At 40.3% G+C, this 27,480-nt stretch overlaps 1 protein-coding gene across 4 annotated transcripts in view; it reads right to left on the reverse strand.

Annotated features, from left to right (window-relative positions):
- FBXL4 (F-box and leucine rich repeat protein 4) overlaps positions 1-21,607 on the reverse strand; it is an 80,862-nt gene extending 59,255 nt beyond the window's left edge. For 3 of the 4 annotated variants that reach the window (XM_030882997.2, XM_030882998.2, XM_030882996.2), the window contains exon 1: positions 8,086-8,229. The gene's annotated coding sequence lies outside the window, so the exon portion shown is untranslated. Of the gene's footprint in view, positions 1-8,085; positions 8,230-21,591 lie in introns of those variants that run through there. The other variant, XM_060283657.2, reaches the window with a different exon arrangement.
- Between the last annotated feature and the right edge of the window lie 5,873 nt (positions 21,608-27,480).

Consider the following 27,480-nt stretch of genomic DNA (forward strand, 5'->3'; position numbering starts at 1 on the left):
ACCTAATAAAAATATACTGAATTTATTTGGCCTTCCTAACAAAAATCCAAGTACAAGATCATAGGTATGTCACTGCTAGCCATTCAAGCTAAAAGAGCGATTAGTTAAAATGGTGTAATACTGTTAAATTAACTTTGGGGTATAACTTACATTCCAAAACATGTACTCCATTTTAAGTGTACAGTTCAACGAGTTTTGACAAAGACATATACCAGTGCAACCACCACCAGGACCAAGATATAGAATATCTCTATTCTCCCAATCACCCATCCACTCCCTGTGCCAGGAAAAAACTGATCTTCTTGCTGTCACTATAAATCATATTGTCCTTTATTCTAGAGTTAACATATAAGTGAAATATGTATGTACTTTTGTGTCTAATTTATTTTGCTCAGCATAACTGAGATTTTTCCCTGTTGTTACATGTAACAGTTTGTTCCTTTCTTGCTAAATCATATCTATTATACAGACATATTCATTCACCTGCTCATAGACATTTGGGTTGTTTCTAGGACCAAAATGTTTCCAAAATGGCTGTAACATTTTACATTCCCATCAGCAATAAGTGAGAGTTCTAGCTGCGCCACATCTTCATCAACAGTTAATATTGTCAGTCTTTGGACATTCCAGTGGGTGGCTGGTGATACCCTACGGTTTTAGTCTGCATTTCTCAATGGACTAGTAATGATGTGGAGCATCTTTTCATGTTCTTATTTCCCATATGTATCTTCTTCAGTGAAATGTCTATCTTGCCCATTTTCATTGTTTTTTTGTTTTCTTATTATTTATTGAGTTGTAAGAGTTCTTTATACATTCTAGATACAATCTTTATCAGATATATCTTTTGCAAATAGTTTCTCCCAGTCTGTGCTTCCCTTTTTTTTCCTATAAATTTATTTTATTTATTTATTTTTGACTGCATTGGGTCTTCGTTGCTGTGAGCGGGCTTTCTCTAGTTGTGGCGAGCAGGGGCTACTCTTCATTGCGGTGCGCAGACTTCTCATTGTGGTGGCTTCTCTTATTGCGGAGCATGGGCTCTAGGCTCGTGGGCTTCAGTAGTTGTGGCACACGTGTTCAGTAGTTGTGGCTCATGGGCTTAGCTGCTCCACGGCATGTGGAATCTTGCCAGAGCAGGGCTTGAACCTGTGTCCCCTGCATTGGCAGGCGGATTCTTAACCACTGTGCCACCAGGGAAGCCCTTGCCTTTTCATCTATTTGATAATATCTTTTAAAGAGAAAAGTTTTCAGTTTTTAAGGGCAATTTATCATTTGTCTTTTATGACATATTTTTGTGTGTCCTAGCAAATGCTTTACTTAAGAGCAGTTTCAAGTTTCAAGTTTCAAACACTAAGACAGATAGTGTTTAATATCTTAAATCTGGGAACAGTTAAATACAGATCATTCAAATTTTAAGATATCAAACTGGATGCTACAAACACTTCCAGTGGGAATACAAAATGGTACAGCCACTTTGGGAAAGTCTGACAGTTTATTATAAAGTTTACATACTCTTACCAAACCATCCAGCAATCCCACTCTTAGGTATTTACCCAAGTGTATTAAAACCTATATTTAAACAAAAACCTGTACACAAATGTTTAAAGCAGATTTATTCATCATCATTCCAATCTGGAAATATCCAAGATGTCCTTCAACAGGCAAATGGATAAACAGTGGTACACCTATCCAATGAAATACTACTCAGTAATAACAAGGAATGAGTCACGGATTCAGGCAATAGCAGAGATGACTCTTAAAATGCATTTTTTGACTGAAAGAAGACACACAAAGGCTACCTAATTGTTTAATTTCATGTACATGATACTCTGGAAAAGGCAAAATCATAGGGAAGGAAAGCAGATCAGTGGTCACCAGGGAGTTAGGGGAGAAGACAGGGTTGCTTCCAATGACTACAAAGGGGCCACGCAAAAGAATTTTTATAGCAATGAAACCCTTCTGTGTGCTTGTTTTCAGTCTTTGCTGTGGACCAATACAGTCAAGTTGGAGATTTGGTATCCCAGAATCAGCTTGTTTATGGGCATCCTAGCTTATTAGTCTGTTTTTGACCAGCACACCCTAAAAGATATCTACTAGTTGGCATGTCCTGCCCATTCATTATGCGCAGGGCAAAGCCTGATCTCAGAGCCCCAGCCACTCACCTGGCCTTTGGGGACCACCTGCCCAGAAAAGAGACCTTCATGACTTCTGAGAGATTCCCGACCACGAACAAATCAGTCACTACAAATCTGAATTTATATATATGAGTAGAATTAGCCATCTTAAAGACATAGAAATAACTTGGGTAATTAGAGCAAGTGGTCTCCAACAAAAGTTAATGCAAAAAATAGAAGAGTTTTAAAATAATAACTAGTATCTTTAGTGTGAATTAATAGGGCATAGGATCCATAAAATAAGTTCAAGCAAATTTAGAAAAAAATTTTTTTTAAGTTCGTGGAAATTAAATTCATGGTGTTCAAAATAAATTGAAAATCTAAATGAAAAAAATAATAAGTAACCTGGAACACAGATGCAAGAAACCTAATATCTATATAAAGTGAATTCAAGAAGAGATTGAAGCTGATGAAAATTCAAAAAAATGCTAGAAGATACTGTAATATTTTAGAAATTCTTAAGGAAAAAGAACTGACTCAAACTCTTATTCACATAGATAAACAAACAACAAACAGAAAACTGTTTCTGGACATGCAAGTATACTTCCCATAACTCTTCTTAAAAACATTACTCAAGAAAGTATTCCAGTCAAAAAACAAATGAACTAAAGTAAATAATTTTTAAAAAGGGAAGACATAATATTCAAGTAACCAGTGACCTTATAGTTAAGTCTAAATCATTATAGATGCAGTAGTGGTAAAGTTGAAAAGGATGGTTAGGGAAAAAAAAACAGAAGATAAGTGATTTAAAAAGGAAATCAAATCAATTGAATCAAGAATGTGGGGAAGGCAAGGAGTCAAGGTCTCACCTTATTAAATGGAGGTGTAAGGGCAACAGAAAGTCAATTCTACATGGTTTTAGAATTTCCAAACTTGCAGGGGAGAAAAAAAGTAAATATGAATAGGTTAAATTTTCCTATTAAGAAGTAAGCCCTTTAGCAAGCGATCCTTCTAATGGAGTGATTCTGTATTTTGACTGTGGTGGTGGTGACAAGATCTACATAAAATGTCAGAGAACACACATACACACACAAGTGCCTGTAGTGATAAAACTGATGAAATCTGAGTAAAGTGTGCAGATTGTGTCAATGTCCATTTCCTGCATGTACTATTGTGCTATAGCACAATGTTACCACAGGAAGAAACTGGGTGAAGTATATACACAAGATCTTCCTGTATAATTTCTTTTAAGTGCTTGTGAATCTATATCTTTTTAAAAAAGTTTTCTAACAATGCAAAATAAATAATAAATAAAGACAAATTTTCAAGTTGGGAGGGGGGAAGGTTTTAAGGAAAAATGAAAGTCTAGCTAGATGATGTTTTACATTTAAAGAGAGGCAAGTAAAGCAAAATGATGCAGAATAACTGAAAGAAACATATGGGCAATAAAGAGCTATCCAGTATACACAAAACTGACAGAGATGGCAACAGTAATATCAGAAATCAGTAAACAGAACAAAAAAATTTATATTTTATAAGATTAAAATCCACTAAGAACAAACATCTTTAAGGATGAATCCAACCAAATTCACAGTCACAGTAAGAGACTAATATATTTTGCTTACTGATTTGTCAGTTTTGAGAAAACAGTAAATAAGGATATAGTACAATGAATGTGTCAAACCAAAAACAGGGAAAGGACAGCTTATCAAAAATGCTTTGGGAAAATGTCCATACATTTAGAAAAGTAAATTTAGAATACAGTTGATCCTTGAACAACGCAGGGGTTAGGTGCATGAGACCTCTGTGCAGTTGAAAATCCATGTATAACTTATAGTTGGCCCTGCATATACACCGTTCCTCCTCATCCTCAGTTTTGCATCTGCAGATTCAACCAACAGTGGACTGGGTAGTACTGAGCAATTCAAACCCATGTTATTCACTGGTCAACTATATTATCAAAGCAACCTTTTTTTTTTTTTGCGGTACGCGGGCCTCTCACTGTTGTGGCCTCTCCCGTTGCGGAGCACAGGCTCCGGACGCACAGGCTCAGCGGCCATTGCTCACGGGCCCAGCCGCTCCGCAGCATATGGGATCTTCCCCGACTGGGGCACGAACCCGTGTCCCCTTCATCGGCAGGTGGACTCTCAACCACTGAGCCACCAGGGAAGCACCAAAGCAACCATTTTTTAAAAATCTAAATATATAATACAAAATATCCAATAAGAGAATATGTACAAAGAGTATTTTAAAAACCTTGGAACGGAAACTCAGGAGGCCATAAAGGAAGAGAACACAGAACTGACAACATACATATTAAAGATTTCTACATGGCAAAAGATCCCAGAAACAGCATTTAAAGAATAAACTATGAAAAAATACTAGAAATGGTGTACCAGGTCATTGATAGCATGGCATGTAAAGAGCTATTACAAATCAGTAAGAAAAAGAGGAACACTTCAACAGAAAACTAAGCAAAGAATATGAACAGGTAAGTAACAAAACATTTACAGATATTCGACTTCATCAATAAGCAGACAAATGCAAAATTGAAACAATAAAAATACTACTTTTCATCCATAAAATTACTAAAATGTAAAAAATGGTATCATTTTAGCAGTGATTTTTTTTTTCAGGAAAATTCTTCACATGTCTCTCACATTTCTGCATATCCTATAAGCAGAGTCACTGATAATCTCTGTTCCAAACTATCCTTTCAAGGGTATTTATACAGCAAACGTTGTTGGCAGATAAAGAGAGGTCTCCCTCTGGAGTAGAGGGAAGGTTTTTTTTTTTTTTTTTACCATCCAGCATAATAAAGATAATGTCTCTCTCTAGGGCAAAGGTTAGGCAGGTTTACTTGCAGCCTATTATGAACGAGTCAGGTTCCCTAAGCTCAGGGTTCCTCTCTTGTAATGCAATCTACTGCATGTGCTAGAATCATCTGACCCTCATCACATCACCCTGTGGAAATTAGGGTTCAAGGAAATGGCACAAGACAATGATGATCCTCTGGCTACTGTAATTACTGTGCTTTGTCTCTGACCCAGGATCTCATGTCTTCTACCAGCAACCATGAAACTATGAGCTTGCAAGTAGGGTAAAACTCAGCCTTGGCAATTCCTGGCAATGATACAGCAACAGCGGGCAGCATTCTCAGAAATTGTATAAATTTACTCTTATGGCAACCTTTTGAAGAGAAATATGGAACAATCTATCATAATTTCAAAACGTATATAGCCTTTGACCCAGCAATTCCACGTCTAAACATTCACACTAAGGAACTAAGTAAATGTGCAAACATGTGCACATAAAAGTAATCCCTGAGGCTTTGTTTCTAACAGAAATAAATTTGGAATAGCCTAAATATCACCAGAGGATTGGTTAAATAAATTTTGGGTTATTCCTACAATGAAATATCAAAATACTTTAAAAAGATAATGTTATAGGCACTGACACAGAAAGATTTTCATCAATTATTACCAACTGGCAGTTACTGAAAATTATATGTAGTATACTGCCAGTTATTAAACACACTTAGGCTTATACACATGTATTTTTAATGTCTGGAAGGAAAGAGAACAAGTGATTAAACAGTGATGATCTCTGGGGAATGGGGTTACCAGATAGGTGGGCACACCACACTTTTACTTTCCCCTTTGGCTATTTCTGTATTACTTGACTTTTTTTTAAAGAACGTATACATTTATTTTATGATCTAATAACATTTGTAAGTATCTATTATAGCAACACTTGAAAATCATTACATTTAAGATGTTCAACTGGGATAGTAAAATACAAATGGGCATGGTGCAGTCCCAGGGATCACTTCTATAGGCATTTATCCCTTAGAGCTACTGACCAGGTACAGAACATCCTGAGTCACAGCTGATGAGGAGAGACACACTCCACTTACTAGTACACAATGCAAAATCAAAAGACATGCAGATTTTGAATCAAGCTGCTTTTCTAGGTACATCTCTAAGGAGCAACTCTAACATGGCAAGTTGTGAGTTAGCAAGAGAAGGGATTTATTTAACAATGGTTAATGATTCAACTGACCATGAGAAAGGCAAGCTAAAAAATAATTTCAACAAGAGGAAAGAAACTTTAAGGAGGGGGTGGAGTAGGGAGGAAGGGATAAAAAAGGAAATCAATTTACCCTCACTAAATGTGTCCATTCCAAAAATATTTAGGCACTGTTTGAATCACTAGACACTAAAACACATTATAAAGCTAAAGTAATAAGACCAGTATGGTATCAGTACAGGAAGCCAGAGATTGCTAAACATTAATTCAGAAAAAGTCCCAAGAATATACAAGAATTAGGGCCTCAGATAAATACAGTACTTGCCATCAGTAGGGAAAAACAGAATTCAACAAATGATGATGGGGACAATGACTAACAACTACGAGAGAGGAAATAAAGGGCCTTAATTCCGTCCTTATACTAAAATATAATTGAGGTAGGTTAAAGATTTCAATATGAAGAATAAGACCATTAAAAGTACTAGAAGAAAAGAGAGGAGGACACTTATATACAATTCACGTGACAGAAGGTCTTTCTTCAGAGGATACCAGAGTTAGATCTATGAAGTTAAAACCGATTATGCTGATCACAGCAAAATTTAAGAGGATGAGGCAATGAGACTAACCCAGTAAAGAAAGAAAGGGCGGTTTTTGTTAACTGGCCATATTTAGAAGTAAAAGATAACAGCAACATTTTACGATGTCACTGTACAGAGGACTATAATTGCATTACTGGATCACGGCGCTAGTAAAAAGGAATTAACCATCTTACATTGAGCTGATGACCTCTCTGATTTTCAAGTCCATAACAGAAGGGAAGAGTATGAAAATGCAGGACTCAGAGAAGCCAAAATTTGGGACAGTAGTAAAAAGAAAAAAAGAGAGAAAGAAAAGATATGGTACTCAGAAAGGAAGTGTGGAAAGAAGGATCCAATTCAATGAACGAGTAGAGCACCTACTACGGGGCGATGCATACTGTCACTAGAAAAATAAGTACATGTCCCTTTCCCCCAAGAACTTAGTATCTAATAAAGGGCTAGAGAAGCACTAATGTCTCAGGAAAATCTCCCTCTACTCAACCAACAGGTACGATATGTAATATAGGACAACAGAAGCAATGAAGTGAGCTTTAAGTGGAAAAAAATGTACTTATATTCTGAACTTAAGAATACCAAGAAGCAGTAAAGGCAGCTTGTGTCCTCTAACAGATAAAAGCAAGCAAGATCCCACACCTGCCGTGAGTCCTCCGGGGCATAAAGCCAGACACAGCATCCTTGCCAACGCAACTACCTGACCACAGGTTTATAGCATCTTGACTTTCTAGTTATTCGTATATTTTAATTAGTGACTGCAAGCGAGGCTCTGTGGCAACGAGCATTTGGGAAACCATCAAGGAAATCCAAAACCACTCCCATTGCAAACATGCTGACAAGGAGGCCAAGTGGATGTTCATCATCACACTGTATTCTAAGGATATCCCTAAAACACAGAAACTGGGCTGCTGCCGGGTATCTCGTGGCAGTCCTGAATTAAGACATGGGCCTGGTTAGGTAAAAACCATCGGGTGCCAAAAAGAAATCAAGGAAGCACGCGCAGGAGGCAGCAAGTACACAGGCGGGCAGGTGGCCGACTCAGGGCTGCAGGGTCAGCACTACCCGCCAACCTCGCGGTGTAAACAACCCTGCGCCGCGCGCACTGGGCGACGCCTCACGCCCGGCAGACAGTCGAGCAGAGAAGCAGCGCCCGAGGCAAGTAAGCTGTTTGCAGGGTCACCAGCAAGCCCCGCAAGCGCAGGCGGGCGGCGGGTCCGGTAAGGCCGGGGAGGGGACCTCTGCCGGACGCCCGGGCTCCCCGAAGCGCGGCTCCGCCCGGGCCCGGCCCAGCCCCAGCGCCGAAAGAGGAAGACGGAGACCCGCAGGAGGGAGAAGTAATGGAAGGGCCGTACCCTGCAGGGTCCGGTAGAGGCGCGCGCCGTAGGCTCCACGAGCGGCCAGCCGGCGGAGGGAGGCCGGGGCGCGGGGGCGACTCCCAGGCTCCGCTCAGCGGCGCAAAGGCGGCGCGCCCGGCCGAATACGACCCGGAAGGAAGAGGCGCAGGCTTCGCGGAGGGGCGTGGCCACGGACGGGGCGGGGCCACGGCGGCGTCTGGACCGGCCCTCCTAGGCCGAGGGGAGGAGCTTCCTACTGCTTTCTTTGCCGGAGTCGTACCTTACAAATTGCCTGTTACTCCCCAGAAGGCAGTGGTTGCAAATGTACTGCGTAAATAATCTCTTCTTCTCATCAGCCTGCTAGAACTTCTCCAGTCTAGAGTTGTTGGGTCAGGGGATGCACAGGGATTACTGATGTTAAGGTTCTCAGAGGAAAAGTGGAACAAAAGTTATAGGCGCTCCTAAAGGCATAATTCACCAAGTTTGCAAACCTCTTCTGTCCCAGATACAAGTCCTTCCTGCAGGCTCATCTCCCTCCCAACATTCCGAAGGCCGTGATCATTACCTCTGTTGAAGAAGATGCTCTCACGGTCTCCCTTCATCATTTTAATGTGTTTTGAATAGATACAATATTACCCTTTTTTTAGTTTGCATATTTATCTTGCATATTGCAAGGTTTCCATTAGGATGGAAAACGTTTAATAATGAAGAAAGGTTGACCTACACATTACTTGCTATCTAATTGCTCCTAAAGAGGCAAAATAATAAGGATATTTATTTATAAATTATATACATGAACTGAGCTAATACATGATGTGCAGTATAAATTGTATATAAAAATGGAAAATTTTTAACAGAATTGAAGCTTAATCCCCATTCCACCCTCAACTCTCCTTGAGTGTGGCCAGCACTTGGTGACTTGCTTGCAAAGAATATGGAAAGGAGGGGAAAGTAGCTTCATTGTGGAGAAAGCTGGGAAACACTTCCTTAGCCAGATGGAAGTTAACACGGTTAGTGATAAGCCAAGTTGATAGCATGTGCCTTGATATGGTGAGAGGAAAAGGGTACTTCATCTCTGTGATAGTCTTCCTCAAAACCTGTAAACCCTGTCTAACCTTGAGAAAACATCAGAAAGCCCAGGTATCCTATAAAAAACCTGAACTAAATGCCAAGTTAATGAAAACAAAAAAAAAAAAGAAAAACTGAGAAATTGTCACAGACCGGAGCCCTCTCCCTTAGGAGACAGAACCACTAAATGTAACATGGTATTTCGAATGGGATCCTGGAACATGAAAAGAACATTAGTGGGAAATCTAGTTCTACTAGAATAAAGAATGGAATTTAGTAGTGATGTGCCAGTGCTGGTTCCTTAGTTGTAACAAACGTATTATTATAACATAAAGTATTAACAATAAAAGGAAAATGGATGAGTGATGTAAGGGAACTCTCTGTATCATCTTTGCGACTTTTCTGTAAATCTCTATTTATTCTAAAATAAAGAGTGGATTACAAATAATAAATTAATTGTAAGTAAATGAAACTGACTGTTTATGGTTGCCAGCTAGACTTAATTGAGCTGATGTCCATAGAGCACTCAGACTCAGTCTTACTAAAACAGTTTCTCATTTCTCATATAATTTCTAAATAAACTTTTCATTGAAGTAAAAAATGTCTTTAGAAAAAGACAAAATACAATGCAGAGTTTGATGAAAAGTGAACATACACATGTATTCATCACTCAGGTAAAAAAAAATAATTACTAGCACTCAGAAGCCTCTCTTTGCTCTTCTAAATCTCTACCCTTTACTCCTCTTCAAAGGTAACGGTTATCCTGGGCTTCCCTGGTGGCGCAGTGGTTGAGAGTCCGCCTGCTGATGTAGAGGACGTGGGTTCGTTCCCCGGTCCGGAGAGATCCCACATGCCGCGGAGCGGCTAGGCCCGTGAGCCGTGGCCGCTGAGCCTGCGCGTCCAGAGCCTGTGCTCCGCAACGAGAGAGGCCACAGCGGTGAGAGGCCCGCGTACCGCAAAAAAAAAAAAAAAAAAGTAACCATTATCCTGACTTCGAATACCAGAGATTCATTTTGCTAACTTTTGCCTTTATGTAGATGGATTCATACATTATATGTACACTCTTTTGAATCTGGTTTCTTTCTCTCAAAATTAGGTTTGTGAGAGTTATTCATATTATTGAGTGTAGTGGTAGTTTCTCGAGTTTCTGTGGTACAAATATACCAAAAGTTATTTATCTATTCTACTCCTGATGTACTTTTAGTTTTGATTATTACAAGTGATGCTGCTATGAACATTCTTACTCATATTTGTCAGTGCTCACCCTTTGCATGCCCTTCCATACATTTCCTATTGTGTGTGTGTGTGTGTGTGTGTGTGTGTGTGTGTGTGTGTGTAAGAGATGTAGTGGTTGGTGCTGTTGTTTTTAAAGGCACTTGAAGTGCTGCTTGGAACGTATATAAGGTTCTATTTAAGGAAAGGAAAAGACCACGGCAAAGTTCCGTTTCTGTGAGTAGATGGAATTTCGATCATCATTGTTCAATCTATCCTCCCTCCATCCTTCTCATCTCAAGGGCCATGCCATTGCCGTGCTTTGTTTGCTGGGCAGAAGAGCCAAGTGAGGCCAAGGAAAAGGGTGATACTTATCAGTTCATGATGGCACTGATTTAATGGGTGAACTAATGCCTTGTTATTAAATGGAATGTTGTTTAGAGCTGAATAGCATCCCACGCCGTAACAGCGCTATTACAAATAAAGAAAGTCCAAACAAAGCTTAATTGTGCATAAAGTCACCAGCTCAGCAAGTTGCTTATGATCCATTCTATGTTAGCTTCAAAAGTTACAATGTTCTGCTCAGAAGGGGAGGCGGGCAAAGAAGCAGCAGGTTCAAAACTCTTCTTTGTCTCTAACTCTTGAAACACTCACCGTCATACCCTCTGCTATTTTCAAGTGATTTTTCTTCATCTTTTTATTTATTTATTTTACTTTTTGGCTGCATTGGGTCTTCGTTGCTGCGCGCAGGCTTTCTCTAGTTGTGCCGAGCAGGAGCTACTTTTTGTTGTGGTGCACGGGCTTCTCATTGCGGTGGCTTCTCTTGTTGTGGAGCTCAGGCTCTAGGCGCGCGGGCTTCAGTAGTTGTAGCACACATGCTCAGTAGTTGTGACTCGCGGGCTCTAGAGCGCAGGCTCAGTAGTTGTGGCGCACGGGCTTAGTTGCTCCGCGGCATGTGGGATCTTCCCAGACCAGGGCTCAAACCCGTGTCCCCTGCATTGGCAGGTGGATTCTTAACCACTGCGCCACCAGGGAAGTCCCTTTTCTTCATCTTAAAAAGAAATTTCTACCAGTTATAAACTTTCAGGGCAATGAGTAAGCATGGCAATAAGATACTACACCAGAGAGGCAGAGATGTCATTCAATACGCTGCCAAGAGGACCCAAAATGTCTTCATAGTGAGCTCCCTTAGGTGTTCTGCCATTGGTTCCCAAATAAGTTCTTCTGTCAAGACCTCTCAGAAAATGCAACTCCATACATTTCCTACATAACTCAGCCAAAATAATTTACCCCTCTGTGAAATCTTAAGTTAACTAGTTTGTTGGAAAATGGCATTCAGTCAGTAATATTAGTCCAAGGTGTTTAATTTGCAGGTGGCCAAAGAGCATGAATAATAGTGAAAGTGGTCTATCAGTGTACTTTTTTAAACCTCTTACAGTCTAGAAAAGAGTTTCACTTTAATATTAATCTATCACAAAATTAGTCTGGAAATCGTCACAGCCGTTAAGAAGAAAATAAGAATTTTAAGCCAGAAGTAAGCCCAAAAGTTATGTAGTCCAAACCTCCTTTTTTTTTTCTAATTTATTTATTTTTTTATTTTTTTGTGGTACGCGGGCCTCTCACTGTTGTGGCCTCTCCCGTTGCGGAGCACAGGCGCTGGACGCGCAGGCCCAGCGGCCATGGCTCACGGGCCCAGCCGCTCCGCGGCATGTGGGATCTTCCCGGACATGGGCACGAACCCGTGTCCCCTGCATTGGCAGGCAGACCCTCAACCACTGTGCCACCAGGGAAGCCCCAAACCCCTTTTTTTACAGATGAGGAAACTGGGGCTCAGAGAGGTTAGGTGACTTCCCCAAATCAAAGTGTCAGAACTGTCCATGAAACTTAGTTCTCTGACTTTAAATCCAGAGGCTTTGGGGTTCTTGTTTTTTGTTTGTTAATGATACCACATTTTCATGTTATTATTTAACAAAAACTAAACTAATCATGCTTCTATATTACCATAACCTTGAAAGAGCTGAATACAATAGAAAGAAAATTGAACTTGGGAGTAGGAAGACCTGTCTATCTAGCTCTGCTATGTAAGTAACTCTGTGATCTTGGATAAGTTACAACTTCTCTGAGCTTGTTCTCAGGTCTATGAAATGTGCCTAACTCACAGGCACTGGAGAGATTTAAAAGAAATCATATATTTGAAAGTAATCTGTGAGCTATAAAGTACTATGCAGTGTATGAATATTATTAATATTTATTACAAGGTGTTGAAGATCAGAAATTGAGTCTTTCCAGTACAAAATGTCAGAACAGAACCTTCAAGTTCATTCTAGTCTAATCCTTCCCATTGTCACCAGAGGTGAGAAAAGCCCAGAAAATGTAATTTACCCAAAGACTTATGGTAAGTTGCTGGCAAAGCCAAGACTCGAATATAGGTCTCCTAACTTACAACTTCTAATGTCTTTGAAAAGTGACTACTAATTACAAACCAGTAAGATGGTTTAAAATAACCAGATAAAACTTTAGACAATCTACACAGGCCTCGAAGGGATATCTTGAAATTTTTTTAAATATTTTTAAAATATATTTTTAAAATAACTTATCTAACTCAGACTGTTCGTGCTGTTTTGAGTTGTACTGTTCTTTCTTCTGTAGCTTGAATCATTTACTTAAAATTTTAGCATTGATAAATGATTCTCACTGGTCAAGAATAAGATAGGAGAAATACCACCTGGAGACAGTGGACAGAATAGATCTCTTCCTGAAGTAACTTCACACCTGTGGTTCTATGACGGCTAGAGCACACAGCTGTGAAAATGAAGCTTGTGGTCAGGACCTCCACTAAACCCAGTTGAGGCTACAATCCCTCTCCTTCCTACTTTTCCTTTTTGAAGTGGAGATGCTTTTAAAAGAGCTCCTGTGTGTCTGCATTAGGCAGATCCCTATGGTCTATTCACAGAAGAAAAGCAAAGATTCTCTGTCCATACAGGTAAAGCAAAAATGATATGTGACTGAGAGTTTCAGTAGTAATGTTCCATATAATTGAAAGTCTTTAATCCCTTACAACTATTTTGTCCTCAGTGGAAGATTTGAGGGGACTGGATTATCCAGATAAACACTCAGTATTCATTCATTTATTTGTGCTCTGGCACAAGTGTGAATAGCCTGTCCCCACTGTAATATAATCTATGCAATTATTTAAAAGAAAATTATGAAAATATGATTTTCTAGGTTACATATATCCATTGGAACATAAAGAAGTGTATCCTCTTTTTGTTATTGAGCCATAACTATTTTCCCCATCAAGTTAATATAAATAATATCACAGGGACTTCCCTGGTGGCACAGTGGTTAAGAATCTGCCTGCCAAGGCAGGGGACACGGGTCCAAGCCCTGGTCCGGGAATATCCCACATGCTGCAGAGCAACTAAGCCCGTGCACCACAACTACTGAGCCTGCACTCTAGAGCCTGCGAGCCGAAACTACTGAAGCCTGCGCACTACAACTACTGAAGCCTGTGCACCTAGAGCCTGTGCTCCGCAACAAGAGAAGCCACCACAATGAGAAGCCCGCACACCGCAACAAAGACCCAATGCAGCCAAAAATAAATAAATAAAATAAATTTATTTATAAAAATAATATCACCTATATAGTAAATACAAATGAACCAAGAATAATTTATTATGCATAATTTAAAATGAAATCTTTACACTAATTGGTGAACCTTTATTTTAAAGCTTCCCCCAAACCCAGTACCCATTGACGACCTATTTCCTTCATCCAGCATTATCTCTTCTGGATAGCGTGTGAGCAGACAAAGATCATCTGGCAAGAAGCACCCTAAAAGTGTATCTGTAAGTATCATCCTTTGTGGTACTATAACTGTTTGGGATTTCTTGGTTAGAATCCTCAGTGCCTTATTGGGAAAAATTCCTCTATGTCAAAGAAACATAGAAAATAAATTTAAAAGTAGCTTTCTTTTTTTCTCTCTCTTTCTTCTGGTTATAAATTGGTAGAAGTTTTCCAAGTTTTGAGGAGAAATTGACTTTCCCCTTTAATGGGTTCCTCAAAACGTTACCGAGGATAAAGTTCCTATTATACACTATCCTTCTGCTATTTTTTTTCTTGCTTATCGTTTCAGCCTTTAATGGTGACAGATCTGATTGCTTTAGAGTAGGGGGTCTTTCCTCCAAATCAAATGACTCACAAAGCAAGTCACTAAAAGAAGAGGGTGAGAATCCAGGATGGGCTGCTGGCAGCATTCCCCCTTCCGCTCGCTTCTTGGTCTCCTGCCCCCTGAGAACGCCTGCGGCTGCCAGGACAACATAAACGTCTTGGAGACGGGCCAGACGAGATTTAACAATGGTCAGCTTGGATCAATCAGTTATGGAACCGAGCACTTTATTTACTATTTCCTAAGTAGATTGCTATTCATATAATGTTGGACTATTTTATAGGATGAGAGGTCTTGAGCTAATTTCATATTTGTATGTCCTATTTCCCTAATAATTAATATTTTTCCATAGCCTTTAGTGCAGCTAGGAAGCAAGCTTAATGCAATCACTGAAAAGTACCTCTTTAGGGAAACAACACAAGTATTTGAAATTCAGAAGAGTGGGTTTTTGAGCTACTTTCTGTGAAGGTCATATTCTGAAGATGGGAGGGGCCGTTTTTGGTAAGGACAATATCACTATGTATTCTCCCATTAATAAGAATTTATGTTCATTTAGGCAGAGAGTTGGACCTTACATACAAATTGTGTTTGGTGGTTTATTCTATTCCAGTTCTGTCTGTGCTGACTGCAAGTAGGAATCTAAGTAGGCATTCTTTCACAAGGAATGCCTGACAAATACCATTTGTTGTAAAAATAGTAAAAATCATATACGCCAGTACTTTAATGTGAATCTGAGTCTCCTGGGAATCACGTTAAAATACAGATTCTGATTTTGGGTGGAGCTTGAGTTCTGAACTTATAACAATTCCCAGGCTATATGGATGCTACTAAGCCTTGAACTACACTTTGAATAGAAAGCTTTAGGCCATTTCACTTGCGAATATTGTATCTGACCTATGTAGATTTAGTTAGCATGACCAAGCACCAATATTACAGAGCAATATCTCAACTTTAACTGGAGTCTTGAATAAGGTAGTAAGTGGATAGAATCTTGTTAAATATGTGTACCACTCCTTTAGATGGTTTTACATTTCCTTGGGAATAGGGGGAGGTAATCTAGATTCTATTTTCATTTTACTGAAAAGGCCAATTCAAGAGAAAAATCTATGAGGCGATAGCCCAAGTGGGTATCCCTTTAGTCTCAGAAGACTGTAGCTGGCCCATCTTTCAAGGTAATTGAGGAAGCCAGCAGCCAGTATTAGCAGAGTTTTGGAGACCGAATTCTGGCATGTGCCAAGACTACATGAGCTGGATGAGTTTAGCTTTCTATGTGTCAAAGTTCTCAACCAGTAATGCCAATCTCTAGCTGCTATTCTGCTCTGGCCTGCTTTTGTTTTCACCAAGTGCAAGTGCAGCACAGAAACGGGGGCATAAGAAAAATATCAGATTTGTTATTCACAGCAACAGCTCCAAGCCCAGACAGCTGCAAAGTAAATCTGAACAAGGTCTTGCTGTGACTTTGTGACCAAAGACTTAATGCTCTCATACCATTAGTGGGCTCTAGCACTTTATCAAACCTGTGATATTCACTAGCTACCAGTAATTGCTGATTAATGAGCAAAGTTTTCACTGCCTTGTTTTCTTCAGGATTCTAATATACCTTCATCTTCTGGAAATGTGTTGAATCAGTCAGTTGACATTCTCTGTGAGCTTTTTTTTTTTTTTTTTGCGGTACGCGGGCCTCTCACTGTTGTGGCCTCTCCCGTTGCGGAGCCCAGGCTCCGGACTCGCAGTCTCAGCGGCCATGGCACAGGGGCGCAGGCGCTCCGCGGCATATGGGATCTTCCCGGACCGGGGCACAAACCTGTGTCCCCTGCATCGGCAGGCGGACTCAACCACTGCGCCACCAGGGAAGCCCTCTGTGAGCTTTTTTTAGATATTGCTGTATCTAAACAGAGGACATCTTGCTCTTTTACCTGTTCCGCTTGAGATGACCTTGTAGTGCTGTATCCGCATTAAGTTATACCTTTAAGAAAACAATCACACTTTCATGCATTCAGAGAGAGCAATTAACAGACTAGAGCATTTGGGAAAAAATTTTTTTGTTCTGTAATTTTCAAAAGCTCTTTACTTAAGCAGGATACGAAAATGATATAACTAGAAGGATTTCTAAACAGCATCTAGTCCAGGGTGACAAATGAGTTTCACTTCCAGTGCCGCAGGACAGAGGAACGAGGACAGATGTACATTTTATTTTCCAATCCAGATCTAGTATCAACCTTAACTTCTAATCTGAGTTTTTCTTTTCTTTCCTTCTCTCTTTTTTTTTTTTTAACTATTTCTCTATCCAGACACAAGTACCAACCAGGCTGCAAAATTACATCTGAGGAAGGACTGGGGACATACCAAGAGCCTAGGACAACTCTGCCAATTTCACCTCCCTTTCAGACTTCCTCTACCCCTTATTCCATTATTGACCAGCATTTGGGGCTCCCCAGTACCACATACATGGCAAGCTTCAACCTCTAGCATTTTTAAAGGGGTCCATATTACGACTGGGTGCTTTGTGCCTGATTCCATGGTCACAAAGAATCACATTACAGCACCCTTGAACCATACTATAGAATGTTTATGACCAAGCCACAGCTCAAAATAGTTGGGTACATAGATGTGTCTCTGGTTTCCATTTACATCCTTTTCCAGAATCAAGGCTTCAAAACTGCTGGCAGGTGCCTCCTTTGCTTTCCACACTTCCTCTCTCATTGCATATAGCTCTGGGAGGGAGGCACAGGTGGGTGACAGTACCATTCGAGACCTTATAATATGTTGGAAGCATCCAAGTATAGAAATATATTTTGTCTTGTTTGTTTCTGGATTCAGGAGAGTGTTAATTGCAGCCAAGATGTCTAGAGCTGATTTAGATGTCTCTCTGTCAGTGTGACCTTGGCTAAGTTACTTCACCTTTTTGATATTTTGTCAAGTGCGGATGGTGGCACTTGCTCTTAAATGTGGTTAATCAAGATATGCAAAAGAACTTTGCTCTCTCCACAGGAAAGTTTCTCATCTACATAAACACAAGGAATTATTAAGATACTGATATTTTCAGGCTGAGTTAAATGTGATTGAATTTGGCACCATTAAATGTGCATGTTCAGTGATTTCGTTATTGGTGGGCTGATTCTTGGTATGTTAATGAAGACCTATCTATAGTTTTCTTGATTAACTCATGGCTCAGGACTTGTTACTTCAAGCACCAAACAAGATTCAGTTTTTTGAGGCATTGCATCCAATATCTCAATTATTCATCTTAGGAATTAGTGTAAAATTAGCACAGATCCTGTTCATATGGAAATAGATGGGTATGTTAATTGAAATGCTGTAGCTGGAAAAAGTTTTGCATAAAGAAAGGATTGATATTAATATCTTTGAATGGAAGATGTATATCATATTGTTAGTAAGGAACAATTCATTCATGTGTACTTTTTCTAAACAATTATTTTATGTAGTTTATCTCACTTCCAAAGTAGAAGCTATTCAGTCTAGCAAATATTTTGAAATAGAAATATGCTAATAACACTTTTTAACTTAAAGTAAAAGATATGTTAAAACATTAACATTGGGCTTCTTTGGTGATGCAGTGGTTAAGAATCCACCTGCCAATGCAGGGAACACGAGTTCGATCCCTGCTTTGGGAAGATCCCACATGCCGCAGAGCATCTAAGCCCATGCACCATGACTACTGAGCCTGCGCTCTAGAGCCCGCGAGCCACAACTACTGAAGCTCGTGCGCCTAGACCCCGTGCTCTGCAACAAGAGAAGCCACCGCAGTGAGAAGCCCACTCACCACAACGAAGAGTAGCCCCTGCTCACCGCAACTAGAGAAAGCCCGTGCGCAGGAATGAAGACCCAACGCAGCCAAAAATAAATAAATTAATATTTTTAAAAATTAACATTTTTTTCTTGCTCCTTCTTGTCATATTTTTTATCACTTTTCATGTTCAAATTTTCACATTCAGCTGCTGTAAGGGTTTATTAATTCTTAATCAGAACCAAATAATTAGGGTACACTTCTACCAACTATCCAGATTAAACACTAGGTGTGTATGATAACTTGCCATGACTAAAATTCCTTGGTTCTCCCAGGTAAGTCCCTTGAAGACTTTTCTGAAATTAAATACAAAGTTAAGCCCAAATAGTGGGAACAATAATATATAGAAATGTGAAGTAAATGAGACACTAATTTACATTGCATGTAAATATATATATATATATTTTATACTTACGTATATATCTATATACACACGTACACATACACACCAGACTCAAAGACTCTAATCAGATTTAAATTTCTGAAGCTTATAATCATATATAATAAATACATATCATATAAACCTTATTATACTATTATAACCTTAGTATAATATTTCACCATTCCTTGTCATTCAGAAATTTAACTCAGAAATTTAACTCAACAAATTTGTGTTGTGAATCTCTTATGTGAAAGGTATTCTGCTAAGTGCAGAGGACATAAACACTAACAAAGACCTCACTACCTAGCCAAAGACATAATCCATATGTACAGATATGTTAATCACAAGAAGAGGATTTAAAAGCATTATAAACAAAATTCTGAAGGAGCATAAAGTTGGATAAGATGCCACCAAGCATGGCTACTTAAAGGAGTTGGCGTGTTGAACTGAGCTAAAGAAGATAGGTAAAATTCCGGGGATCTCCAGGCAAAGGCAAGGACATGAAGAAGAGCTTGCAGGGAAAAAAGAGGCAGGAAGAGTTTTTGGGGACTAGTGATAGGAGAGAGCTGCCAAGAGTAGCGAAATATCGCCAACCCTTTTTTTATCCACAGCATACTGTGATCATTTTGCCCCCTTTTGATCAATGTTGTGAAAATATTGTTATTGAACACAGATTGGTATGTGAAGAAATTCTAAAGCAGGAGTGATTTTCTAGGGAGCACATACACTATCATTTCACTTCTTCTGATGGCCTGAGATAACTGAGGGTGGCATTAACTGACACAGTCAACGTTAATGCTCCTTAAGCAAGAGCTTAAGGAGTTCGCAGAAGGAAAAAAGAATCATCCAGCGATACTGTGCTGGCAGCCATCTGACAAAATCAGAGCACAGGGAAGATGGCGGGGGGAGGCACTGGAGGCCCCCGGGCTGAGGCGCTGTTGGCTGAGACTGCAAGTCCAGGCCCCCAGTTCCACTTCATACTCCAGTGGAACCCGGTAGTAAAGGGCAGTAGGAGTTGGGGATAAAAACATTGAGCAAGTAGTCCTCAGAGAGAGCGGCTTCTCCAACCATTTCTAACTCAAAATTATGGGACGAGGGGCTTCCCTGGTGGTGCAGGGGTTGAGAGTCCGCCTGCCGATGCAGGGGACACGGGTTCGTGCCCCGGTCCGGGAAGATCCCACATGCCGCGGAGCAGCTGGGCGCGTGAGCCATGGCCGCTGAGCCTGCGCGTCCGGAGCTTGTGCTCCACAACGGGAGAGGCCACAACAGTGAGAGGCCCGCGTACCGCAAAAAAAAAAAAAAAAGAATAGCAATAAATGGATCAACAGTCAGGAAAATGTTATGGCTATATCAAAAGATGAGTGAGTGAGTGTATATTTATATGTTCACAAGGTATCTGAGTCTCATTATTTTTACAATTCCCTGCTTAAACAGACTTAAAAACGACATTGAAAGCCATTGGCCCCGACGATCTCAGATAAGAGAGCCTTATCTGAGGCTGGAGGGCTCGTGCCAGGTGGGTGACATTAGGGGTCTAGGGAAGGGGCAGGGAGAATGGAGAGTAAGGGTCAGAGAAGAGACGCTTGAAGAGAATAGACTCAGCAGGAGAGGAAGGAATATGACCTGAAGATTTGAGCCTAAGTGCTTGAAAAGATATTCATCAGAAGAGAGGACCGAATTTTGGGAGGGCGTGATGAAAACACTTTATTTAAATGTAATGGTTTTGGGACTTCTCTCATGGTGCAGTGGTTAAGAATCCGCCTGCCAATGCAGGGGACACGGGTTCGATCCCTGGTCCGGGAAGATTCCACATGCCACAGAACAACTAAGCCCGTGCGCCACAACTACTGAGCCTGCGCTCTAGAGCCCCCGAGCCACAACTACTGAGCCCATGTGCCGCAACTACTGAAGCCCATGCGCCTAGAGCCTATGCTCTGCAACAAAGAGAAGCCACTGCAATGAGAAGCCCATGCACCACAGCAAAGAGTAGCCCCCGCTCGCTGCAACTAGAGAAAGCCTGCGTGCAGCAACGAAGACCCACACAGCCAAAAGTAAATAAATACGTAAATAAATAAATAAATATAATGGTTTTTAAACTGTGGTATTTCCCAGGATTTGGTCCTGGCCCTCTTCATTCTTCCGCAAAACACTCTCTAGGCAAACTCATCTCGTGCCTTTGGTTAGCGTATTCTAATCGTGCCAGAATTCATGATCCAGCTCAAACCTCTCTGCTGAATTTTAGACTAGTATATACAGCTGGCTCCCACACACAGCTCTTCTTGGATGTTCCATAGAACATTCGTTGAACATTCAATGTGTGCAAAGCAATTTATCACCTTCCCACTAACACCTGTTCCTTTTCCAAATTACCTTAACAAATGATACCGTCATTCACCCAATCATTCTGGCCATGAGTGATCTGGAAACCAACGTAAATGTCTTCCTTTACCCCACCCTTCACATTTAATTGGTCTCTAAGACTTGCCATTTCACCTTTTAAATATTGTTTGAATCTACCCTTCCGCCTCCTAAGTCATTTCCCTGACTTCTTAACTGGTCTCTCTGCCTTCATGCTTTCTTCCTTCTAATCCAGGCCTCACAATGACAGAGTTATATTTATAAAATGCAATATGATCACACTACACAAATGGTTAAAACTCTTCAATGACTCTCCATTGTTTATAAGGATCTAGACCCAAATTTTGTAGATGGTACATAACATACAGGACACATCGTGAACTGCTCTCTGCCTCTCTGTCCAGATTCATCTCTACCTCTTATACCCTATGATCAGTCATATAGAATTATCATGAAAATAGCCCTGCCTTCCAGAATTTACCATTCAAAAACTCTGCACAGTGGAATTCTCAAGGCAGAAGATCTTACCTTGATCAATGAAGAGCATCTGTATTTGCTTCAAGGAACCTTTCAAGAAACAGAGAAAAACAATCTCAATCCAAACTTTCTGAATTCATTTAAAGAAATTCCACAGAGAAAAATCCTCAAAAGGGGATATTTGCAATATATATTTTATTGTAAATATTTGTTTTATGAATTTATAAATATTTGCTTCTAATTAACTATATTTTCTAATTTCCTTGCATTTACTTTTATGATTAACATTGGTATTTTTATAGCATGATTAGGACCAGAGCTCCGATTCATAACACTGTATCTATAGGACTTTATCTAAAGAATTTATCTAAAAATGACTTGACTTCTAACAATCATACAAAAAGCAATTATGCTGCCAGAAGTACCCTATACACAAAGACAGAAATGAAAAAGAGAACAGAAAGGATATTAAAAGAACTCCAAGAAAATGTTTTGCACATCTCTATAATAATAAAATCAGAAAGAAATGAACAGTAGTCTAAGAAAATATAAATTACCAAAATTGGCCCTTGACGAGGTAGAAAATCTAAATAAATCAATTTTCATGTAAAAAATAAAGTTGTCACAGAACTACTCCTCAAAAATGTGCAGGACGCAGATGGTTTTACAGATGAATTATTTCAAACTTTCCAGGAACAAATTTTTTCTATGTTATATAAACTGGTCCAGAACATAGATATAGAAGGAAACTGTTTCTCTCCCTTACATGAAGTTAGCATGCATTCTAACAAGGAGAATACAAACTTCAAACCAACTGCCCTTAAAAGAACTGACACAAAACTCCTAAGTAAAAGATGAGCCCATTTAGTTTGAATATTTTTAAATGTTAAAGAATGACCTAGGGGCTTCCCTGGTGGCTCAGTGGTTAAGAGTCCACCTGCCAATGCAGGGGACACGGGTTCGAGCCCTGGTCTGGGAAGATCCCACATGCTGCCGAGCAACTAAGCCTGTGTGCCACAACTACTGAGCCTGCACTGTAGAGCCCGTGAGCCACAACTGCTGAAGCCCACGCGCCTAGAGCCCATGCTCCTCAACAAGAGAAGCCACCGCTCGTCGCAACTAGAGAAAGCCCATGTGCAACAATGAAGACCCGATGCAGCCCAAAAATAAATAAATAAAAAAGAAATAAATTTTTTTTTAAAAAAGAATGACCTAGCAAAGTTAATTTCAAAAATGCAAGGATAGTTCAATAGTAGAAAATGTATTAATAAATCAAAAGAGGAAAACCATATTATCATCCTGTAATGAAAAAAAAGGCATTTAATTTATTTTGATAAACTTGAACTAGGAAAATGCAGACAGTCCGTGTTTGGCATAATCATCACCTACTCTTAAAATGGGTATGAAACAGTTAACCAATAAACCCCTGAGATGCCACAAGGTATCATAAACTCCATACATTCTGTACAGTAGAAGAGCCTGTTTCAGTCCAGTTCTGTCTACTCCCTCCTCCCGGAAATGGAGCATGAGATGCAAAGTGTTTCCCATGGCACTGCCCTGGAGCAGAGTAGGTATAGACAGACCACAGGGAGACAAGGCAGAGAGCAGAGAACACTGCACAGGTAAAATCCTCACTCCTAGAAAAGCAGGCAGCCACAGCAGGCATTTCAATGGCATGTTGTCAGAAAGAAATACAACTGATGAAGCAACTGCTAATGCAAAGGCTGTTCACTCTCTGGAATTGACATCACAGATCTGGTGTAGAGAAGTGATCATTTAACATAGATGACTGAAGACCTGATCAGTGGGGGACAGAGAAAAAAAAGGCAATGATCCAGCTCAATATAAAAAGAGCATCCAAACTGGGGCAGGATAGAAATTGTTACCTTCGTCACACCTGGAACCACACTGCGGATGTGCCCTAGTTTGGGATATTTATTTATAGCTGAATTCATCATATAATTTGTAGGATGAAGAAAGAGGGAGGTACTACACAAGCCCACGCTACACAAGCCCATGAAGACCTAAGGGTCTGCAGTGTAAGCTGCTCTTTTCTAAGAAGAGTCTCCTGAACTGCTTTGTTTTGCTTTGGTTTTTTTTTTGTTGTTTTTTTTAAATAAATTTATTTATTTTATTTTATTTATTTATTGTTTCTGGATGCTTTGGGTCTTTGTTGCTGCTTCATTGCTTTTCTCTAGTTGCAGTGAGCGGGGGCTACTCTTCGTTGCAGTGCGCAGGCTTCTCATTGCAGTGGCTTCTCTTGTTGCAGAGTACAGGCTCTAGGCACACGGGCTTCAGTAGTTGTGGCACATGGGCTCAGTAGTTGTGGCTCGAGGGCGCTAGAGCACAGGCTCAGTAGTTGTGGCACACGGGCTTAGCTGCTCCACAGCATGTGGGATCTTCCCGGACCGGGGCACGAACCCGTGTCCCCTGCATTGGCAGGCGGATTCTTAAGCACTGAGCCACCAGGGAAGCCCTTTGCTTTGTTTTTCTCTCCCTTTAAAAGCTGGGGTGAGATGTGCCTCCAGCTTCAAGTGAAAACAAACTGCCACAATAGCCACTGCTGACTGGGGAAGAGATTGTATATGAAGCAAAGGCAGCCTTAGAATGGAGCCAATGAACCAAGCATTAAACTAATAAAAGATGATGAAAATTGTTTAGAGTGCAATAAATTTAAATTTAAGTAAAAAGATGATGTTTGAACTAAGTATATGATTACTTTCTAAAAATACACTTTGGTAGTTTGTATGCATAGGCAGCTATGTCAAGAGTTCCAAGACCACTGTCAGGCTGAATGATTTGCTGAAAGGACTCACAGGACTCAAGAAAGCTGTTGTACTCACGGTTATGATTTATTACAGGGAAAAGATACAGATGAAGATAAGAAAAGGGTAAAGGTACCTAGGGTGAAGTCCAGGAAACACCAGGCACAAGCTTCCAAATGTGTCATCCCAATGGAATTGCACAGGGACATACTTAATTCTCCCAGCAATGATATTTGACAACACATACAAAATGTTCCCCAAAAAAGCAGCTCAACTGAGTCTTGGTGTCCAGGGTTTATAATGGACGCCAATCATGCAGGCATGCAGGGCTGTATGAATGCTCTCAACTACTCAGACTCTGCCCATATGCCCAGAGCAAAAACAGGCATTCACTATAAGTCACGTTTTATTTGTTTTTTTTTTTAATATATTTCACTTTTTAGAGCAGTTTTAGGTTCACAGCAATATTGAGCAGAAGGTACAGAGATTCCCCATATACCTCCTGCCCCTACACATGCATAGCCTCCCCATTATCAATATCACCCACCAGAATAGGTACATTTGCTACAATTGATTAACCTACATTGACAAACCGTAGTTTATGTAGGGTTTATTCTTGGTGTTGTACCTTCTGTGGGTTGGGTTAAACTTGTAATAACATGTATCCACCATTATAGCATCACACAGAGTAGTTTTACTGCCCTAAATATTTTCTGCACTCAGCCTAGTCATCCTTCCCTCCCCACTAACTGCTGGAAACTTCTGATCATTATACTGTCTCCATCGTTTTGCCTTTTCCACACATCATAAGGTTGGAATCATACAGTGTGTGGCCTTTCAGCATGGCTTTTTTCACATAGTAACATGCATTTAAGGTTCCCCCATGTCTTTTCATGGCTTGATAGCTCAGTTCTTTTTAGCACTGAATAATATTCCATTGCCTGGATATACCACATATATTTATCCATTCACCTACTGAAGGACATCTTGGTTACTTCCAAGTTTTGGAAATTATTAATTTAGCAATAATAAACATTCGTCAGCAAGTTTTTATATGGACGTTAAGTTTTCAACTCATTTGGGTAATACCAAGGAGCACTATTGCTAGATCGCATGGTAAGAGTGTGGTTAGTTTTGTAAGAAACCACCAAACTAACTTCTCAACGGGCTGCATCACCAGTGGTGAATGAGAGTTCCTGTTGCTCCACACATAAATCATATTTTTAGGGTAAGTCTATCTGGTCAAACAGGTGTAGCCTGGCCCAAGACCTCAGGCACACAAAACACTCTTAGCTGGCAGAATACTCCAAGGTCTCAGAGGCTATCTCCCAGGAGTTAGTCAAGGGCCAGCTCTGAAGCCACACTTTTATTTCGAAAGGACTGAACTTGAGCAACAAAGGCCTGCTGAGTTAACACTTTCCTGCCCCCCACAGCCCAGGTCGTGAGAGCCCAGCTGCTCCTAAAAAGAACCTGTTCTACACCCAATTAGCATGAGAAGAGGGTTTACCCTATGATTTTCTTCCAGGCAGCCTGAAGTAACAGGAAACACCCACTAGCTGAAACACAGATCCTTCTCTCCTCAACGGTGTTTTCATCATTCCTGGGGTGATACTACTCCAACCCCCAATTCTCTCCGTTACCTCTAGCTAGCACCGTACCCTGCCTAGAGAGACAAGAAATAAAGTTCTCTACTGTTCTCCGGGCTGGAAATCCCTCCCTACCCATGTGGTCCGAGGGAGGCTGGAAGCAAGCGTTGAAGGTTGCCTGCGTTTGTTGTGGCATTGGTGAGTTGCAGTTCTTAAAGAATCCATTTGGTTAGAGGAAAAGAACCTGCTCTCAGCTCCTTCTCTGGAATTCAGCAAAATAGTAAAACCTTTCACTAGACTACTTTAGAAAAGTGACAATTCTTTGCGAGGCTGGGATGTGACCTGACAGAAGAAAGCATGTGCTCTGGATTGGCAATGCTCCGTCTCTCTCTTGGCCAGAATGTTTGGGTCTGGGACACAAAGAGGAGGGGAGAATGATGCCCTTCATAATGACACCTAAGGACCCACCCTCAACGTTTCCGGTTAGACAAGACCAGACGGAGAAAAATAATGCATGCATGATAAGAAAGCTGGATTTATCCTGGAGGTAATGGGAAGCCGTTGAAGGAATTTACATGGGCCATGACAGACTAAAATTTATATTTTTAAAATATTGCTCTGCACACAATGAGGATAGAGGAAAACGAGAATGGATGCCAATTTAGGAGATTAGTGCATTAATTAAGGCAAAACTGGATGGATTAAGATAGCATCCGTGGGAGTGGAGAGGACTTTGGATAAGAGATATTCAGAGAAAACTGACATGTGCTGGAAAGAAGCTGACATGATGCCCATATTCTGGGTTGGATGACAGACGGATGGAGAATCCATTAGCCCAGGGTCTCTAGTAGGAAATAACAGAGGAAGGAGTAACACCTAGCATGATGGACTACACTTAGGAGGGGTTAACACACCTTTAAGTTGAATGTTGGAAGAGGAATTTTAGGAAGATTATTCTGAAAGCAGTAAGTCACAGGTCCTGATTAAGTGAGAAACAAAAGCCAGAGAGACCCCAATTAGGGTGTGGCAGTGATAATAGGAAACGAAAGAAAAATCACTAACTTGAAAGCATAAAACTCCTAGAAGAAAACAGGCTGTAAGCTCCTTGGCATCAGTCTTTGCAATGAAAGAGCTATCAAGATTTCTGATATTTTTACCAGAAATAAACAAATGAGACTACATCAAACTAAAAAGCGTCCGCACAGTGAAGGAAACCATCAACAAAATAAAAAAGCAACCTACTCAATGGGAGAAAATATTTGCAAATCATATATCTGATAGGGGTTAATATCCAAAATATATGAAGTACTCATACAACTTAATAGCAAAAAAAACAAACAATACAATTAAAAAGTGGGCAGAAGATGTGAATAGACATTTTTCCAAAGGAGACATACAGGTGGCAAACAGGCATATGAAAAGGGGCCCAACATCATTAATCATCAGGAAATGCAAATCAAAAGGGCAATGAGATATTACCTCACACCTGTTTGAATATTATCAAAAAGTCTACAAAGAACAAGGGTTGGAGAGAAGATAGAGAAAAGAGAACACTTGCGCTCTGTAGGTGGGAATGTAAATTGGTACAG

The sequence above is a fragment of the Globicephala melas genome, chromosome 14 (assembly GCF_963455315.2).
Source record: "Globicephala melas chromosome 14, mGloMel1.2, whole genome shotgun sequence".
Taxonomy (NCBI): Eukaryota; Metazoa; Chordata; class Mammalia; order Artiodactyla; family Delphinidae; genus Globicephala; species Globicephala melas.